This window comes from Eurosta solidaginis, chromosome 3, assembly GCF_040869045.1.
Source record: "Eurosta solidaginis isolate ZX-2024a chromosome 3, ASM4086904v1, whole genome shotgun sequence".
NCBI lineage: Eukaryota > Metazoa > Arthropoda > Insecta > Diptera > Tephritidae > Eurosta > Eurosta solidaginis.
In genome coordinates, this window is record NC_090321.1 from 217,336,612 (window position 1) to 217,351,905 (window position 15,294).

The window sequence follows — 15,294 nt, forward strand, 5'->3', positions numbered from 1 at the left end:
TGCTTAAAGGAAACACAATGTGTATAGGCGGGGCTGCCCCAAGATGTTCTGAGCAAACGTACGGACACTTAAGAAGGCTATATTCCCTTGCTTTGCATACTTCGATCCATGTTTCTTCCACCAAAGCAATTTTTGGGAGCTCGAAAAACTTACTAAAAACTTCTTTTCTAGGCTGATATTTCGTATTAAAATATTTCCAAGGCATGGGGCTCATTTTTTTTTTTTTTCTTTTTTATTTAAAATAACTATGAAAGTAATTTAGTCGTATTCGTTAATATGAAATCCATCAAAATTAGAAAAATTCGTAACATTTTTCAATGTGGGAGCTTGTTTTTGGAGAATTGTCATTGTCCCCGCAAAAGTCAAGTGGCTAACGTCACACTTAATGGAACTACCTCCATTTTTTGTATCATGGTCCAAACTGAACGTTTCAGAACCATGCATGGCGGAACCATTCAAGGTGACAGCACGGTGACATGCATACAAATATAAATATTTATTCCATATAATTTTTTTTTGTATATCGATGGCCTAACGGCAAAATCGTACTACGCCGGAAGTTGAAGTGTCAAATCATACTAGAAAGTACCAATCAGTAAGTTGATTTTCGGCGGACACCTGTTTCTGGTTCCGCCATGAAATCATGTTTATCGGCGCGGTAGTCTGCCTTCTATAGGTTTTATCATTTATCTGTCAACAAGACAGTAAATTTTTCAAATCACTACAGTAGTGGAGAGTGTTCAGGTATTATTAAATGCTCTCACACACACTGTCTTCTTATCCTCTTCTTCTTCACGTTTACCATTTTTTCAAACTCTTGACGATAGTACAGAAATTCTCTTTAGAGTGGTCGACTCTCTGTTTTATTTCTCTTAAACGTAATAACTAATGTATTCATAATGATGTTTCCACTTTTAATGCCTTTCGAGGTACATTCAGGGTGGTTCTGAGTATACACACGCACACACAACCAAACAGAGGTAGTGCAACCTTTTAAGCACTTGGTTTGCTGTCTAACTGATGAGGGTGGCTTAAAGCAACAAAAAAAAAAATCCGTTAAATTTTGACATTTTTGGCAGTTGCCAGGTGTAACTTTTTTTATGTATGTAAATGAGTTTTGCAAATCTCGGACAATTACGACATATGTTTACGACTGGTGATTTATTTCACACGAACTCTTTACAAAATATGATACAAAGCATTCACTGCAAAGACTTAATGAAAGCGAAACTTTTTTTTACATAGGCGCATGTTCATTATTAAGTTAGAGAATGGTGAGCAGTTTTCTTTTGATTTATGACATAAATTTTATGTGACCGACTATGTGACGTCATATATATTTGCTCTCACGCTATTTTGAGGGTGTGATACTGCCACTAATTTTAAATTTAATTCTCTCAGAACAAGTTTTGTTTGGCATGGTTGTCACTTTGACCCATTGAGAAAAAAGTTTGGTAATTTTTGATGAGCTAAAAAATTAGAGAGGTCCGTAAATCTTTCGAAGAACTTTTCTCTTGAACACTTCATCACTGTTGTCATGGTCCATGCCATAGATGAATGGATTTGCAACTCTTTGTTTCGAGAGAGCGCTGTCAAAACGCACATTTTTTATAACATTTATCAATGATGCCACTCCAAACAAAAATGAGTAGATCTGAAAATGGGGATTTTTGACTTACATTTCGGCGATTATAGTTTCAATCATTTAATAAAATGATAGTCGTAAAATATTTATTTCCTTAAAGTTATTTTACAATAATACGACTATTTAGAGTTAAATATAAACAAATGTAAGTAAAATTTACATTTCGATTAAATTAATTAGTCAAATATTGTAACGCATTTAACTCGCAGTGAAAACCATATATTCTTTTGAAATTTCAGTAAATCGGACCTATGATATAATAGTAAACATTATTTAATGGATAGGGCTTATCCTACATGTCTGGCGTTCCAGGTTATGTGATCAAAATGGACTGGTTGCACCGGAGTTCATATTTACAAAACCTATTTTTAGTGATAACTTTTGAATGGGAAATAATTTTTACCCTCCGCCTTCGAACTAATAATACTTACACTAAAACAAGCATTTTTATCCTTTTCCCATAATTTTTGAACGCTATTCTACAGTTGTAGGTCAAACTAAAGTTTACCAAAATTGTTGGCACGTTTTTCGTTTTGGCTGGCACATTTTTTTTTCTGGCACCCGCTTCAGCTGGCGTGAGGGATTTATCTGTGATTGTTGCCAGCAACAACTAGAAGATAAATCCCTCGTGAGAGCGAAAATATGAGAGCGTAAGCAAAAGATTCGTATCAATCTAATCTATGGTCCATGCCTCTGCACCATATAACAGGACGGGTACGAAAAATCATTGTAGAGCATGCGTTTTCCGAGAGAAGAGTTTAGTTTTCAGTTGTTTAAATAGTTCAAAGCATAGCGGAATGATAGAAGGTGGCAGCATGGTGACATACCTACAAACATAAATAAAAATTCCATCTACTTTGTTTTTGTAAATTCGATGGACAAATGTCAAAGTCGTACGACACCGTAAGTTGATGTATAAAATCAAATAAAAAAAGGGTATAATCAGCTGTTCCATGCTGCCACCTTGTATCGTTGCGCCATGGTTAAAAGTATAATTTATTGGCAAAAGGAATTCTTCTCTGGATTTCAGAGCTGATGTGGTTGTTTGTGCAAATGCTGGTTCCCAAATAAACGAAGTATTTTACTATTTCCAAATTACGGTTGCCAACAGTGGGGTGGTTGCCAATAGAGGTTTACGCCGATCACTTTATCGGCGGCGGCGTGGGCGGCGCGCCGGAGTACGCCGGTGTTCTTACTTTAAAAAGCTTGATTTTTCTATTTAAAAAAATAATACTTAGGAAAAGTTTTATTTTTATGTATTTAAGGAAATTAACGTTACGGCCATTTCGGAAAGATCCGGGATTTTTGCCTCAAAAACCCGCAGTTCGTTCAATAATTTTCAGGAGGAGCTCTTTGCGGAGGGATTGTCCCTCGTTCACTTACTCCAGAGAGAATTTGAACCTAACCCCGGTCTTTGGAAGGTACTGCTACGTCTGCTGAAAAGAAATAGAGATACACAAAATGGTAACACTTTTGTCTGTATATCTCGTGCAAAGCGTATTTTCACCTGGGGTTAACTCCTAATAATCGTGGCGTACACATTTTCTTTAAATCATTTGTGGCTCCTTGCCGTTTACGCACAAAGGCGACTTACGGTTGCTATTAATGGTCTATTAATACTCATGTTTACATACACACTTCTATTAATACCCAGTTTTTTCGAGCTACAATTCCCGAACAGTAGCAATCCCAACCACCAGTCGCTACCACGCCTCCTGACCCTCACACCATATGCCAGCACAGAAGCTATAGGACTGCGACTTCTAACCCATATGTACGTCGTCGACGTCACTTTCCTAGAAGCTGTAGGTGTAGTTCCGAAGACTTTCTAACTGATGTTTTTGTCGTGCTATGCTGCCGAGCTACACCAGAGAAACACCTTCAAACGTTAGGGAGTGACTATTCGACCAAGGATGCGGCCCTCTAAATCATAAGCACTCTAAGTGGATGTCATTGCGTAACTCATGGGTGAAAATCGTCGGCGCATCTACATTATTAAAATTTTACAAGGACCCTGGATACAATTTTTAAAATGTTGACCAAAGTTTGCAGACGTTTGTGTTCACAGCATTGATTTCAATAGTCTTCGTTAAATCAAAACGATATTTTACAAAGGATGACCGTGTAGCTTCAATTTTCAGACTAGTTCGACTGTCCACTACGTTAGGGTAGTAGCACACACGGTCATTAGTCGACTGTCTTGGAAAAGCTTTTGCTTCACCACTTTGGATGTTCTTGCGAAGGACAAAGCCTCACCTGGTAAATATATGTGCCTACGTATTCACATTTGTAAAAGGAGCCGTAACGCGTAGGTTATATTTAAACTTGGTTGGTAGGCTATAAACAATGTGATTCACTCCAAGGGACTAGTTTTGGATAGGGCCGCTAACCTTAGGAAATATCAAACCGGTAGATTTGGGTGTTGAAGGAAGAAGACGCTTTGTATAGTTTCGCAAATAAACAACAGGTTTTTAAATGCAAGCCCGAGTGATTTTTCAAACCCTTCTCAGACGTACATATATCCTCAACTTAAGTATGAGGTAAGAATCATTTCAAAGGAGTGTTTATGCCCCTAGAACCTACTAAAGGATTTTGCATCACTGATTTCGCTTATTCCTTCAACCAATCGCAGTGTACATTTTTTTTTAAATCGGCACCTTTTTTGGGTAATTTCCTTTTTTAATAACTTTATTATAAAACTTTTGTTTTAGTGTTTTGTTTTAATAACTTGGTGAATTGGGTGATTCAAAGTCCGTGTTAAGCTGACATCGAAGTAGCAGTGAAGCGCATCCGTTGATACCATTTCGACCATATCCGACCAATTTTCGATAAATTTTCGACCAATTTTCGACCATATCCGACCAAATTTCGACATGAACAATAAATGGCCTAAACAGTCTTAAACGAGCAGAAAATATAACCCCAGCGGGTTAGGGGATCAGAATATACCCGCGGTAGGTATGCCTGTCGTAAGAGGCGACTAAAATACCAGATTCAAAGGGCTGTGTAGCGCAACCTTTTAGGTTGCCAGCGCAATATATAGCTTCTCCAAACCCAATTGTCAACCTCACCTATCCGCGGCGAATCCTGTTTCACTAACAGACGAGGCTCTGGCGACCCCAAGCTCCTCATGGAACTTGGGGGTAGGGAGGGAGGGAATGGCCTAAAGGTTTAATGTGGCCACATAAATCGTTCCCGAGATGGTCGGGCTAGCACCTTAATGGTGCTGTGGTACCGGAGCGTACCGGATTTGTATCCGGCAAAGGACCATCACATCGATAACACTCCCCAAAGCCTTCGGGGAGCAACCTTATCGCTACAACAACAACAACAGTAGAAAATATAGTAACGCGCCGGACGCCGCCGCCGCCGCCGATATTTTAGACATTCGGCGGCGGCGTGCGAAAAACGACTAAAATCGGCGGCGGCGGCGGCGTTTATCTCTAGTTGCCAAGGCGCAAATGCGCTGATTTTTTGCTGAGCCCGTATAGTTTTGTACGATAATGTATCGAAAACAAATTTCACGTCAACAATAAATCAAAAACTGTCAAAAAATTCGTAAAAATTGTAGTTAGTTATGGACGTTTATTTGGGAACCAGCATCAGCACTAACAACAACATCAACTCTGAAATCCAGCGAAGAATAACTCTGGCTAATAAATACTACTTTGGACTAGATAGGCAATTGAAAACTGAAGTCCTCTCTCGGCAAACGAAAATCATACTCTACAAGTCACTTACAAGTCACGAGCTCTACGCAGAAATCAACATAGTCCAGCGAATTAAAACGCAGCGGCTGAGGTGGCCAGGATATGTTATGCGAATGAAAGATGACGCTCCCGCCAAGAAAATGTTTTTATCGGAACCCGCATATGGAAGCAAAGGTAGAGGGAGGCTCCCACTCCGCTGGAATGCCCAGGTGGAAAACGATTTAAACTCCCTTGGTGTGACCAATTGGCGCCGGTTAGCAAAGAGCAGAAGCGAAGGCCATAACGGTTAAGCGCCAATTAAGTAAGTAATTAAGTAGTTATGGATCTACAGTTCGATTTTGGGTTTCAACTGGGAAGCGTCAGCTATCCACAGCTCAGCTAAAAATATTTTTATGCTTGGTTCGGTTTAGCTGGACACAGAAAACAGGCTGGAGAGATGGCTTGACGCTCCCCTGTTTGTGAACGTGGGAGGTTGGGAAGGGCAGAGCATCCTTGGGCCTGCCTTAAGAATAGCTTTTGTCCTCCCAACATGTAGTGACAAATAGTTTTGAAATACATATAACTGATTTTGTGCTTGGCGTAGTGTCATTTAAAAACCAAAATATTTACATTGTTACGAGAAATAACGGAAATTAAATATTATTGAATAACGGAGCTACCGTGAATAACGGAGGAACATGTGAAATGAAACGAAAATATAGAAAGACCATTTTGATTTTGTACCTAGCGCTGTGGTAAAAATCTGCCATTAATCCCAAATCTCAAAACAAAAAAATGTTATGGATCTAATAAGTTATGGTAGCCACCATTTCATATATTTCCCTAATCCGATCACCCATTTCAGAGCTATTGCGATACTGGCCCTGGTTATTGATATTCTGACTTCGTCATAATCGGGTGAAGGGCACAATAATTCCATCATTAGCACAATTTTTGTGATTATCTCGATCCTTGCGCCACCTAGCGGATTTATTTCACTTGCATTGTAATCTCCCCCAGATCTGAACTATGTTCTAAGTATCAAGTGTCTAGCTCAACGTGAAGTTACCGAAAAAGGCTTCCGTGGGTCAAAAATTCGGATAGAAATGAGGGGACAAACATGAAAGGCACTTAATATAAAGGTAGTAAAAATAGGTAGGTACTTTGTGTGTGGGTGCAAAGTTTCAAGTTTTTTGTGGTCTGCATGAAATAGCTTTGACCATGAGTCACTAACCTCAACGTAAGTATTTGATGAAATTTGAAGCTTCTAGCCGTTAAAAAATTAACAGAAATGACAGTTTATATGGGGTATATACTATATATACCACCTATCTCTATGATTTTTTCAGACAAAAATATTCTACTATATATTTGTGAAAGTATGTCTGTATGTTTGGACTTGCAGCCTAAACCGCAGAATGGAATCGAACGAAATTTTGCCGTAACATACCCTGAGTGCGCCAATCTATGGTAGGCTATATAAAAAGAGTTTTCGAAAGGGTGCGTGGCACCTCCCATACAACTGGAATTTTTCGTAGTCAATATATCTGAAAGTATTAAGGCTAGACGACTGAAATTAGGTGTGTGGTTATATGAGACCAATCCCTACCCCTTCCAGAAAAACTGGGTTTAACGAAAAAGGGGCGTGGCATCTCCCATACAAATGGGGGTTGGGAGTAGTCTAACATATTAGTCTATATAGTACTGCTTTTATTTATACCCGAACGACGTCGGGTACTCTGCTAGTATGCTATAAACATAAGCATTTGGTGGAATTTGAAGCCTCTAGTTTTTAAAATGAGGCAGAAATTACGAAAAGTTTCATATCTGAATAATCGGTTGTATGGGATATATACTATATATGCCACCGATCTATACAATGTTTTGAGACAACAAAGAATGGCCTATACGTAAGCATTCGGTAAAATTTGAAGCCCTTAGCTGTTAAAACGGGACAGAAATTGCGCAAAGTTTCTTATCTGAACAATCGGTTGTATGAGATATACATTTACTATGTATACCACCAATCTCAATGATTTTTTGACACAACAATATATACTATATACTTAAGCAATCGGTGAAATTTGAAGCTTCTAGCTGTTAAAATGGGGTAGAAATTGCGAAAAGTTTCTTATCTGAACAATCGGTTTTATGAGATATATACTATATATACCAGCGATCTCTATGATTTTTTCAGACATCAATATATGCTATATACGTAAATTTGTTGAAAAATGAAGTCTATAGCTCTTAAAATAGGGCAGTAATTACGAAAAGTTTCTTATCTGAACAATCGGTTGTGGGGGATATATACTATATATACAACCGATCTCATAAATTTTTTCAGACAACAATATGTGCAATATGCGAAAGCATATGGTGAAGTTTGAAGCTTCAATCTGATAAATTGAGGAAGATATGACAAAGATCCTCTTCTCTGAAAAATCGGTTGTATGGGGGATATATGCTATAGTGGTCCGATCCTATCTGTACCGACAAAGGTCTAATCGGACACCTAAATATACCCGCTCACCAAATTTTATCACGATATCTCAAAAATTGAGGGGCTAATTTGCATACAAACAGACAGACGGACATGGCTAAATCAACTCAGCTCTTCATGCTGATCATTTCGGTATACTTTTTGGTGGGTCTAACTATCTCTTCCCTTTTACGGACTTGAAATTTTGAGATTCATTTTCATGAAAGGTATAATAAGGCGGCCCAAAATGCAGCCAATACCTTAGAGCCGAAGGGCTCGCCCCCAATATATACATACAAGCTGCAACAGCGGGGTTTTCATAGCGAAATGGGGAAGTTTTTCCCTCAGAGCCCAAGTGCTCGCCCCCAATTAAATACATAAAAAAGTGTAACTGCTTAGCATCCTCTCTTGTTCAACAAAAATAAATAAATAAATTAACATATAAAATAAGAACAGTGGTAATAACAAATAATGCAATTATATGAAAAAAAAGCTATTCGCCCTCCAAATGACCAAGGCTTAGATACTTTATGATAATAATAACTTAAGTTTAATCTCTTTTGACGTGTTTTTTCTCGGTTTAATATCATTTTATGGGTTTTGGAAGCGTTATCGGAATACATTTTTTAACATATTTTTATGGTATAAAATTTAAATAAAGCTCACAATAAAATTCTTAAATGTAGTGCTGATTATACTGGTTTACAGCAAAAATGCACCAGAGACGCCATTATGAAATTCCTAGGTAAATTCACCCCCTGATGAAAATCAAAGTTATTTTTAATTCTATGGTAACATTTTTGAGATATTTACGATTTACCGTTTTTTTTTTCAAAAAAAAAAAAACAAAAATAAATAAATAAATTGGGTACACTTAATCATATATATCTCAAGAACGAATTGAGCAATACCAAAACGGTTTGAAACTTTTAAAAGGTAATAAAATAAATTTTTCCTATGCCCTGCAGATTCAAAGATAACGAACAATCATTACGGATTTTTTTAATTTTTTTTGTAAAATTATAAAAAAATGTGTACTTTGCGACGAAGGATCTCGGAAAATTTTTATTTTTTGTAGATTTTTTTTTCAAATTAAGCTCTGTTTTATTACAAAAAAATAAGCTTTCACTCAACCAAATCGATGAACTAATACAAGGGTTATAAGAATTCAAATAAATATATCCATATAGTAAACCTTAAGTACCCTACAAATAACAGCATATGTACATCTGCTTCTGTCTTAACTCTATAATCTTATTTTGTAATTGAAAAAGTTATGTGTCTTGTTTTGACGCTAATTTAGATTAGGATCGGTTTCTCTTATGAGAAACCAACAGTAGTCACCCATCATAGCGACATCCCAGAATCCTTGATACCGACTTTCAATCATTTTCATTTGCTGGTGAAACCTTTCGCCATGCTCGTCACAAATTTTTTGTTTACATTTTCCTCGTTCTTGCTTGTTCGGAACTGGATGATGAATTTAGATTCAAATTTAAAAAATTGTTTGGTTATCGGGCAGATAGGTTTTAAAGTTAACTGAGAAAACGGTCTTAAATATGTTTCTTTATTTACCCATTTCCGCATAGTTTTTGATTAAGTCGTTCACCACTATCATCTCGTAGTTAGAACTTTTGTGTTTGCCTAAAAAAGAAGTAACGACCTTTTCAAAAGAATCCCACGCTGCTGCCTCCACTGGCGACAATAGTTCTTTGAAATGGTTATTGGTCATCATTTGTCTTATTTGCGGTCCCACAAAAATCCCTTCCTTTATTTTTTCTTCTGAAATCTCCGGAAAGATTGTCTTCAAATGACGAAAAGCTTCGCCTTCTTTATCCAAAGCCTTGACAAAGTTTTTGATAAGGCCGAGCTTGATGTGGAGCGGAGGTAGAATTATTTTTTCCTTCTTTATAAGTGGGAAGTATTTTAGGTTATCCAACCCAACTTGAAACTCGATTCGCTCTGGCCAATTCTTTTTGATGTAGTGGTCTTGACGAGCTCGGCTATCCCATTTGCATGGAAAGCAACAGTATTTTGTGTATCCACTTTGTACACTACATAGCATTCCAACGACTTTAAAATCGGCACATATTTTCCAATCATGTTGTTCGTATTTAATTATTTTGAGCAATTTTTGCATTATCTCATACGTTTCCTTCGTATGTAGTGCATGCGCGATCGGGATAGATGACTTTTCGTTTCCAATATGCAATAATACGGGCTTTAATGTGGAGCGGAGGTAGAATTATTTTTTCCTTCTTTATAAGTGGGAAGTATTTTATGTTATCCAACCCAACTTGAAACTCGATTCGCTCTGGCCAATTCTTTTTGATGTAGTGGTCTTGACGAGCTCGGCTATCCCATTTGCATGGAAAGCAACAGTATTTTGTGTATCCACTTTGTACACTACATAGCATTCCAACGACTTTAAAATCGGCACATATTTTCCAATCATGTTGTTCGTATTTAATTATTTTGAGCAATTTTTGCATTATCTCATACGTTTCCTTCGTATCTAGTGCATGCGCGATCGGGATAGATGACTTTTCGTTTCCAAAATGCAATAATACGGGCTTTAAACTTAATTTATTGCCGTCTATGAACAATCGCCACTCTTTTGAATCATATGGTTCACCAAACTGTTTGAATAGACCAGCAATGACTTTGCAGTAACAAACACTGTCCTCCTTCGTATAGTACTTGGAAAATTTTTCGTGACGAGTTCTATAATATGTTTCCTTAACATCGGAGGAAACAAATTAAAATTTTTCCATACGAGAGACCTGTAGTTCGGCCTTTTCCTTTGACAATTCCAAATCCCTCATCCAATCATTGAGTTGTGCTTGAACAAATAGTTTCTTTCGTTTTCCGTTCGAAATCCAGTACAACATGATGCCGCGTAATCAGATACTGCTGTTGACAATGAAACTGGAGCCGGAACTAAAGTTAAATTTGATTCTGTCAATGTAGCTTCCGTTGAATTTAGTTCTGGTAATGACACTGTAGATACGCTCGCATAGGTTAATTTTCTTGACTTTCCAGCCCCAAGTACTTTTGTTGTACAAATACAGCAGTCCGTTGAATGGCAAGTTGGCTCCCTCTACTTCATTGGTGTAATAAATTTCATATGTCGCCTAAATAGATAGTTTCAGAAATTAGTCATCTATGCATTAGAAGGGAGCAAATTCCTAATTTTTACAAGGCACCTTTTTGTTCCGGTTTCAGAAAAAATCTATTCGACTCGACATGTGGTGCACACAGTATTCGGTGTCCATGGTTTTTAAGCTCAATTCCAAAATACTTATAGTATGTAACTTTCAAAGGATTTGAAAACACACGTCGCATCCTTTTAACGATAAATTGACCGCAGATGAAACAGAACATATCTGTATCATTTGTAACCTCAAACTCTCGCGCCCTTTTATTCATATTATATTTAAGTAAATGACGGTTTCTAAACTGCAATTATAAACTGAACAGTATCCGGCGAGCCTTGCAGATATTATGAAGGAACAAGCCGCATGTACTATTATTTATACTTAGATCAACTAAAAATTCAAGCCTATCTAGACAAAAAGGTTCCCTAGTTCTACAAAGAAAACACTACCTGCCTTAAAAATATGCTCTTGCTTGAAATGTACCTGGGTTTGAGAAAACGACACTAACAGTTTTTTGTATCTAATAACCCTTCGAAAATCTACCTGCTAACTGATATACGAATACTAACACATATGTACCAGTAGGGTACTTAAGTATTAAATGGATATATTTACTTGAATGCTTATAACTTTTGTACTAGTCCATCGATTTTATTGAATGAAAGCTTATTTTTTTTGTATTAAAACAGAGCTTAGAGAAAAAAAAATCTGCAAAAAAATAAAGTTTTCGGGATCCTTCCTCGCAAAGTACACATTTTTTTATACTTTTACAAAAAAAAAAAAAAATGATTGTTCGTTATCTTTGAATCTGCAGGACCTATTATTACCTTTTAAAAGCTTCAAACCGTTTTGGAATTGCTCAATTCGTTCTTGAGATATATATGATTAAGTGGACCCAATTTTTTTTTTTTTTTGTAAAAAAACGGTAATTCGTAAATATATCAAAAACGTTACCATAGAATTAAAAATAGCCTTGATTTTCGGAATTAGGGGGTAATTTTACATAGGAATTTCATAATGGCGTCTCTGTTGCAAAAAAAAATTGGAATTTGTAATCCAGTGGTACCCGTTGTTAATCCGATAAACCCCTACCAACGCAAATTCTCCAACTCATGATTTTGTGCGATATAAGAAAAAACCAATTTTATTTTATTTTTAATAAATCTTATTTGGATTTATGCAGTTTGAGGGAAAGCGTAACAAATTGTGGAAAAAATTACTTATTTTATATTTATTTATTAATATTTTATAAATTTTATATTTTTTACTTACATATGTATATATGTATGGATTTTTATATATTTATAACTATCATATTTGCGATTGCTAACTGTACATAAATGTAGATATACATACATAAGAGTATTTTATTCAAAAGTGTAGTGGTGTGAGTAGTTTTTTCGAAGATTTAGATTTAGTACGCTCATTCACTTAAGTTATAGAGATATATCAATAGATTTTTAAATTTTTTTGTGTAAAAATGTGACTACGGATATATATATGTATGTGTTTTTATTTGCGAGCATATTTAGTGCATTTTACAAGTTTTTTTTTTTAATTTGCCAAATTACTTTTATTTCGTTTGAAGAACTTTCGCAAAAGTTTTTGATTTTTTCTCTTTTAAATGAATATTGATGCTTTGTTGTTGTTGTTCATATTAAACAAATTACTTTTTAGTGTTTTGTTTTCCTTAATTGCTTAGCATTTATTTTAGCTTTTTTATTCCATTGCGCATATTTTTCTTATTTTTGTTTATTAATGTGTAAAATTTTAGTATAATTTAATATAATTTATTTTTTAGCAATATTTTGAGGAAAAAATCTATATACTGATTTATTTAAAGTACGGTACTTACATACATACATTTGTTTTGCATAAAAATAAATGCTCTTTATGTTCGAAAAAAGAACAAACGCACTTGAAACCATTTCACAACATAAACATTAGAGTGTTTGTTACTTACATATTTAGTAAATTTTTTTCAACTGTATTCTTTGATTTTGTTAGTAAATAATTACTTAAAATTGCTGTTAATTTATTGTTTCTATTTAGACATTTTTTTTGGAAATTTATTAGTTTTATTTGCTGCTTTTTTTAATGCATTATTATGTTGTGTGGCATTTGCTTGCATTTTGATTTCGAATGTGACGCTCTTTGGCGCATGTGCCTAGATTTTAAGCACTTTTTCTTGCTATGCCAATATTTTTGGGTTAAAGTTAAGTAATTTTTGTTTTTAAAGAAGCAAATATTACTTATATGGGGATTTTCAATTCTGAACAATTCATTGGATTGTGTAACAAAGAATAACTAAAAAACATTTCATTTTTTTAACGCATACAATCATGTTCACAAAAAGACAAACATTTTCTAGATGATTTGCAAAGTATTCAAGAAAATCAAAAAAATCACAAACTTCTGGAGTGTGCAATTTTGTTGTTGGTGGATAGACTTTAAAAATGTATTTTCTAATTTAGGAACATCCTAGTATATACAGTTAAATTTCATAAATTATGCAATTGAAATTATGCAAACCAATCTCAAAAACGTTTTCAAAAAATTTCGAAAACTCGAAGTCTGCATGAAAATTCTGAATTTTTTTAAGCATGTAGTGTTGTAGACCTATTAACAATTTCTAAACCAAAATTTTGCCCAAAAAATTGCAGTAAAAAAAATCTTAAAACTATATGTGACCTGGAATCATGAAACGACCCTATTGTGCGAAAATACCGGTGTTCACTTTTTGAGTGATTCTTATAGGAAATTTAATGCTCTTTCCAAAGGAACAAACCGCAGTTTTCTATCCTTCGCAATCGGACCACAAATACGATTTTTTGAAATATTTTGATCCATGCGCCACCTATCGCAGATTTTTTTTCTTATTATTGCATTGTCATCGGGTTCTGAACTATGTTCCACGTTTCAAGCTTGTTTGTAGCTTATCGGGTAGTTACTTAAATTTTAATTACAAAATTCATTCACAGCGGCCGGCCGCTACACAGAATCAAGCTAAACAAAAACTTTAAACGCGTTTTTCTCGAAAACTTGTTTTCGCACAATAGGGTCGTTTCATGATTCCAGGTCACATATAAAAGATTCGAAATTTTCGTGCAGACTTCTCGAATATTTGGAATTGTTTTTGGGACCGGTTTGCATATTTTTTGTTACATAGTTCTAAATTTTTTTTTAATTATACAAAATAAAAAAAGAAGACTATAACTGAAGAAATTTGCTAAAAATTGTTCCTGCTGTTTTGGCGCACGCTACTGTATTTACTAAGATGGTCCTTAAAAATCAAAGGTCGTTTTTTCAGTCTCAGCACTTCTAACGCTACAATCTCAGCACTTCAAATGCTACCTTAACCGTCGTTAATAGGCACCAAAATTTACATGTGATACCTCCGAATTATTTATAAAGGTTATTAGAAAAAAAATTATAATCTTGAAAATTTGGCTCTTCATAGGTTAATATTATCTTTCACAGCTGCGCGCTTATCCCTGAACTATCTCCAATCGAGACTCGAAGGGTGAGATTGAAAGAAATCGTTAATTTGATGTTTAAGGACAACCCTAATATTCATAAACACTTTGTATTAATTTTCTTGCAGCATGACACAATTGCCTCGGAAAACTCTACGGCAGTTTTCAGAGTAGAGGAAATTGAGCTGTTCCTACTGCAGGAACCGTGGGTCTAGCTGTCAAACTGAAAACTCTAACCTGCTCTTTACACGTGGAAAAGATTCAGCGGGAGTTTTGAATATTGTTAGAAGTATTTTAAACGCTTAATTTTTACCTAATTGCAGTACTGAAAACGTTTCAGTGGTAAGTGTTGAGTCACGAAGTGATCAAATCATGAACATGAAATGGTATATTAACTTTGGTCCGATGTTTGTAACGTTGAGAAATATAGAAGATAGACTCACCATTAAGTATACCGAATTGATCAGGGCGACGAACTGAGTTGATATAGCCATGTCCGTCTGTCTGTTTGAACGCAAACTAGTCCCTCAAATTTTGAGACATCTCTATGAAATTTGGAAAAAGGATGTATTTTTGTATTATATTAGACATTTGTCGGATCCGGTAGGATCGGACCACCATAACATATATCCCATACAACCGATCGTTCAGATAGAAAGGTTTTTGGCCATTTCTCCCTTAATTTAGAAAGTATAAACTTGAAACTCGGTGATATATATTTTAATATATCATAGAAAATTTTATGAAAAAATCACTTTGATCGGAGCTATATATAGTATATATCCCATATAACCGATTGTTCAGATAGAAAGAGTTTTGGCAATTTCTCCCTTGATTTCCAATA